This window comes from Macrobrachium nipponense, chromosome 34 (assembly GCF_015104395.2).
Source record: "Macrobrachium nipponense isolate FS-2020 chromosome 34, ASM1510439v2, whole genome shotgun sequence".
In the NCBI taxonomy this organism is placed as follows: Eukaryota; Metazoa; Arthropoda; class Malacostraca; order Decapoda; family Palaemonidae; genus Macrobrachium; species Macrobrachium nipponense.
This window is the reverse complement of record NC_061095.1, coordinates 44235461-44242031: the sequence shown is the minus strand read 5'-3', so window position 1 is coordinate 44242031 and position 6571 is coordinate 44235461. Positions and strand designations below refer to the sequence as shown.

The following is a 6571-nucleotide window of genomic DNA, read 5'->3' as shown; positions in this document are numbered from 1 at the left end:
TGGTTTTATTCCCTTCAAGGTACGAACCTTTGTGTCCCCTGCCCCAAGTAATCCTGCTCTGAAGAGGCAAAGTCTTCTGGGATCTGGTTAACCTCTGGATTGAAGTCAAAGCTTACCAGGCACAGGGGACAACACAGATTTATGTCACGATGGAAATGAAACTACTGAAGTCGTAAATTGAATCCGGGTTTTCTCCGATTTAGAATTTTATTTTTAAAACTAATTTTGTGTAAATTTCGACCCTGGAACACTGAACATGGGTATAGATTACCCAGAGTAGGTGACGTCATTCGTGTTCCCTCCTCTTCCCCACAAGCCAGCGCGCTGGGACTCAGTATAGCTTCAGTCTACCCTATGGGTTTATAGGGGGAAGTCGCGTCGCTCCAATCCTCTGCCTGGATTTTGCGCTACAGACGTGTTCGGGTACCGTTTACCCACGTTCAGTGATAAGAGTATATAGAAAAAACTGGGTAATGTGTACAACAAAGAAGAATGTGCTCCTCCTTTCAAGTATGCACACACAGCAAGTAGTGAATGATGTCACCGGAAAGCCTAACATAATTGAATATTATAATGAGACAAAAGGAGGGGTCGACAAAAAGACACGTTTCAGGTGTCACAGCTGCCGCCAACCTGTTTGCCCGAGCCACTACTTCCCCTACTGCTGTGATTGCATATAAGGCTGAGGTAGGTAATATATATAAAACTAAGATTTTGAGTGATAATGTGTGATAAAGTATAAAAAGAAATATAATAAACACATTATATTCCACAATTTGTCATTTCTGGTGCACTAAAAAAAGGGTGTTTTTCCTACTCTCTTCCCTACAGTTCCCGCATCCCCCGTGCCTTGATGACCCCCTGGGATGAGAGCCTGACATCCTTGGAATTGTGTGGGAGCATCTGAGCGATTTTTTGGGGAGGGTTTTTTTTTGCTTAATTTTTTTGCAAAAACATTCAAATTTTTTCACTTTTACTTTTTACATTCCTTTCTTTTTGCTTTTTAATTCAAGTTTCTGAAAGTAAGTATTCTAATTTAATAGTTTCATTACTAGGTAATAGGGTTATATTTAGTGTGTAAGGGATAGGATTAATAAATTTGCATATTTACTATTTTTCTTTAATTTTCCAAAATCGGGTATAAACTACCCACGTTCAGTGGCCGTGTAACAGGGAAACGGGTTCAGTGTTCCAGGGTTAATTAAGTAAATACAAGTAACCAAAGACCTCTAAAACATAACTGTGCACGCTAATGAATATTTTTCATATCCTCTACAAATATTTTACCTAAAGCTTTTGTATTCAGAAAAGGCGTAATCCGATCTACACGTAACTCTGGGTGCGTGCTAAAATAAACGGTCAAATATAGTGTTGTTTCACCAACTTAAGTTAAAATAGATATGCTTTATTTTATTGGTAATAATTGTTCGGTACTGTTTAACATGCACATTATTTATTTATTTTTTTTTATATTTTTATTCTCATAAATAAATCATAAATATCCTATCCTAAAATTTTGTATCTTGAACTCAAAAGAAACACCTTTTTCAGACCTCTTTACGTATTTCCATACCGTTTTCCTACCACCCCACCTCCCTACAAGAACAAGAGCAACAAATTAGTTTATAAGCTTACTCCCAAGAGCAGCTTCCATCGTTTGCATGTTCTAGGTTACTCGCATATGTACATTCCTTCCTTCAGATTCCTTTTTATCCTTTAGCGTCTTCTTGACTGGTATGTTGGTAAAACGGGAAATTACATCCGAACTTGCTAATTCACAGTCTTTTACGTTAGTTTGAGATAATCGTTCATGAAATCCAATTTTCTTTAATTCTCCGTTCCAAAGCCCCACTTCTCTCTCTCTCTCTCTCTCTCTCTCTCTCTCTCTCTCTCTCTCTCTCTCTCTGTATGCATGTATGTATGTAAAGTAATTATCAATGAGATTTACATTTTGGCTGAAATATTTATTTTATATGATGAAATCTACTCTTTTGCTAAATTAGTTATTTTTTTATTACGGCAAAAAAAAACATTATTCCTGTTCCATTTCAATAGCATATTCTGCGCCTCAGCTACTGATAGAGGGAACTAAAATCGGGTTTTCTTTTTCAAAAGATTTTCTTTCCCCCGTTATGACTTACTCCGACTCTTCCCACTGCTTATCAACATAAACAAGAATTCGTAAAGAATTATGTGTTGGACGAGAGAGAGAGAGAGAGAGAGAGAGAGAGAGAGAGAGAGAGAGAGAGAGAGAGAGAGAGAGAATATTTAGCTGCTTTCTCCGTGAGATCTTAAAAAATTTGAACAGGGCTCAAATGGGGATTTTTTTTTTTTTTTTTTTTTTTGTTTTTTTTTTTTGCACCCAACATTAAGTTTCAAACGGAAGCAGTAGGGCAACCTACAGCATAAAAAAAATGCTCTTGTTTTCACTTAGGTTTATCCGGGATCAATTGAAATTCGTCTCTAACTTGAATGATTTCGCGGTAGCGTTGCAGCGGAAGAAGGGTAAGATAGTTTGCATTAAATATTTCCATCTATAAGCTGACGGATTACCATCATACGATAGTAAATTAAATGTAAATGTATGCTATTGTGATTATGATTTAAAAGCCACTATCATTCTCCTTTTTTACAACCTAGAACGATGCTCGAGGTTCTTAAGTATTCTTTATAAATAGCGTTAAAGTTATAGCTTCCACTAACATTTAATTACTATTCGATATGATAAAATAATGCTTTTATACTCTTGAATTATTGCCACGGAAACAAAAGTTCAGCTCCACAGCAAAACTTTCGGTTGGAAAGAACATTACCTTTATGAGAAAAACGAAGCTCAGACAATAAACCTCTCAAAGGCAGACTAAAAGGCGATGTAGAAAACAGGACGTTTTCTGTCTGGAATGAAATTAGATGAATCAGAGGTAAGTATAAACATGCAAACTTTTTTTCATAATAAACACTATCAGGAGATAAACAAATCAATGTTGTTAAACATACGGAGGTAACACGTTTTGGATGAGAATCACTTTACTTTTGAACTGTTTTTTTTTTTTCTTTTTTAGTAATCTTCAAAAAACTATTTCATGCAAAGGCTTTTAAGTAAATTCACTGGTAAATAAGCCACTGATATGTCAAAATATTTTCATCCCTGTAAGATAAAACTTAAAACAATCACATCTCTACACACTTATAATATTTACCCGGTATTTTTCTATGATAGTTATTCACATAGTAGGAGGAATTCGGAATATGATATGTTTGCATGAAAAGCGTCCACATGTGAGTCTTCAGAAACAATATTTACATCTTTAATCACTTAGGTTTTGTGTTGAAAGTTTTCAAGTCTACCAATGTCGTCTCACTTCTTGTTTATGTGTTTACACATTTGTTTACCAAGTCGATTCTTTCTTCCTTCCCCTGATGTACAATGAGTATCACCTCGCTTGCAAGAGGGGATGCTTCCTTATCTATTAAGAAGCAGTAATAAATACATGACACATAATCAAAGCGTTTGAAATCACATCGAAAACAAATTTCATGGCTGTGAATTTGAACGTGTGTAAATTCTCTCGGACAATTTAAAATGATTTCTTATGGTTTATGGAAGGATTTTTTGATAACAGAATTCGTATTCCTAAAATTATTCTTAGGGAGAAATTAATTTAAGAAAAATAGAAGCAAAGAAAGAAGTTGGAAAACGATGAATTCTGGGGTTCGCCCTAATCTTCTCAGCTTCCGTGAAACAGAATTTAGCTTTTTCTGTATGGTGGTGAATTCCTGGCCTCTCTATGAAGATTTCCCTTGCAGGCATTCCAGGCTTCCTTTTCATGTAACATTCCAGTCTTGAAGGGTTCTGGCAAATGGGCACAAATCATGTAACAGCAAGGAGACCTTTTTATTTTGAACGCCGAGTTTAGTACTGTTGGTTACATGATCGTCGAATATTTTGAGAGCAAAAATTTATTTCAAACCCTAAATGTCCCTATATCTATATATACATAAAATCTGATTTTTTTTAAACAAGCTTTTATTAAAATGCACTAAGAGTGAAAAATATATATTTTGACTCGCCATAATTTTCTTACAATTAATCCTGTCTTCATGGAAAGAAATGCCACAAGAAAAGAAATGTAATTTTTTATCTATTGTAACATTCCCTTCCATGTTTGGCACCAGAACATAAATTTTTCCAGACATAATTAATTGTAAGAAAACCGTGGAGTAGCCCCCCAAAATTATTTTCAACTTTTGAATGTTTTTTAATAGAAGTGTATATTTTGTTAACTTTGTTATATGTTTTTTTTCTTTACACTTTTTAGTTTTGACAGAAATGTTTAACCGATTTATGAGTGTAGCTAACGAAATTGATTGCCTGTCGAGCCAAAGAGGGTTTGAAAATCGTTCAAATTGTCTACGGAGTCAGAGAAGTTGTGAAAACCCCGAAGTTTCGTACAAATCCTGAGATACTGGGAGAGATCACTGTAGAATCACTAGAGGTCACTGCTGACCCACTGATCATGTAAGGTTTTACATCACCAGGGTTGAGTAACCAAATAAAATTTCAAGTCCATCGGGCGAAGGAAACGGGTCAAAAATTGAGGTACAAGATTTGACCAAGACAAACTAACAAATAAAAACATAAGCAGGCTAAATAGAAGCATACAAATAAGAATTGAAAATCATTACGAGTCTTCTCAGACCAGATCTAAAGAAACCACTAAATTACTCTGAGAGCTAGTGACGCCAATGTTCATTAGATTAGAGGAGATTGGGGGAATCCAGTAACGATGGGTTGAGGACCTAAGGGAATTTTTTGGAAGTTTGTTTACAACTGAAAAGACCAAACAGCAATTTAAGCCAAGTAATTCAGCAGCACAGAAGTTTAGTAAATTGTACATTGGTTTTTGTAATTACTGTTTTGTATACAAGGTATTAATCTAATTTAGATTTCTTGTGAGGGACTGCAATACTAGTTCATTTGAAGTTAACTACATGAAATGCGCCATTAACAACGCTTGTATGACGGTTTATTAGTACTAGTGTTAATTGAAATGTTAATTAGAATAAGGTTTAAGGGATTTTTTTAAAAATTACCTTTACTTACTTGAGAAATATTTTCTATTTTGAAAAAACATATAATACTAGTGCTAAAATATCACTGCTGGATTTAACATTCCCGTAGGGCTTATGATATGAAGTTTTCACACAGAGGGTAGAAGTCTACCATCAGAGCCACCCACCCATGGCTCCAGTGGCGACAATTACGATCCAGCAAAATGTCCAAATTCTTGGTATCGCTCCCAAACCAGGATCCGCAGTCAGTTCATAAATAAATTTTATTTAAGACAGGAATTACAACGCAGACGTGACTGCTATTATACAGATACATTGAAGGATAAAAGACATTGTAATGATAAGCATGTTCAATAAGTATGGAGAATTCGAGAAGGTTAAGAGGGCATCGTGGCTATTATAAAAACATACGTACTTAGTAAAATGTGACCAGTAGTTTACATACATATTTGTTATCTGTACTACACTTTGTTAGTTCTTTTCGGTGAATAAAGACTATTTTTGTTTTTATCTCAGAGTTTGCCTTTAGATCTAATAACTTGATTTAACTGCAGAGTTGCCAGTGGACGCCAAGGTAGATTACGTTGCCAATTAATGATTTCTCTCCTTTTTGGTTAAGCAGGCCAAAGAGACCCTTCTAATATATGTATATATATATATATATCTATATATTATATATATATATATATATATATATTATATATATAATGTGTGTGTGGTGTGTGTATATATATATATATATACATATATATATATATATATATATATATATATATATATCTATATATATATATGTGTGTGTGTGTGTGTGTGTGTGTGTGTGTGTGTGTGAGTGTGTGTGTGTGCGCGTGTGTGTGGAACGAATGAACACAAGAGCACGTATTTCATAGGAATAAATTGCTGGCTTACATTAGAATCAAAGCTCAGTCACTCGAGTGATAGGTCAGGGCGCTACTAACTGATCCACAAAGTTGATAAAAAAAGTTAGACCATAAGTATTTTTGTACATGAGGTTTTTCCAGGGCAGGCTGCCACCTACAATCACAGCACATTTTACTCAGTTTCCCGACCCACCAGTGAAGCAATTATTTGTATTTCATTTGAATTACTCCTTCAGCGAGAATGTGAAGGAACTAATGAACACATAAACATGTTTCACAGAAATAAATTTCTGGCTCACATCAGAATTGAAGCCCAGTCTCTCGATGACAAGACAGGGCACTACCAGCTGACCAAAACAGGTCATCAAAAAAGTTGGAACCCATTATATTAGGTGGCAGCCTGCCTATTAGAAACTTCAGATACATAAGAACTGAGATACCAAGTTCATTTATTATTACTGTGGGCTAATTGGTGGTGTCATGGCCTGTCATTTGAGAGACTGAGGATCAATCCTAATCTGACTGTCACTTTTTAAAATTCATATATATATATATATATATATATATATATATATATATATATATCTATATATATATATATATATATATATATATTA

The 6571-nt window shown here is 34.7% G+C and overlaps 1 long non-coding RNA gene across 1 annotated transcript; it reads left to right on the top strand.

Annotated features, from left to right (window-relative positions):
• Positions 1–245: 245 nt before the first annotated feature.
• Positions 246–1111, top strand: LOC135207697 (uncharacterized). The gene is made up of 2 exons (XR_010313047.1): positions 246–687; positions 832–1111. It is a non-coding gene; the product is annotated as an uncharacterized LOC135207697 (long non-coding RNA).
• Positions 1112–6571: the final 5460 nt, after the last annotated feature.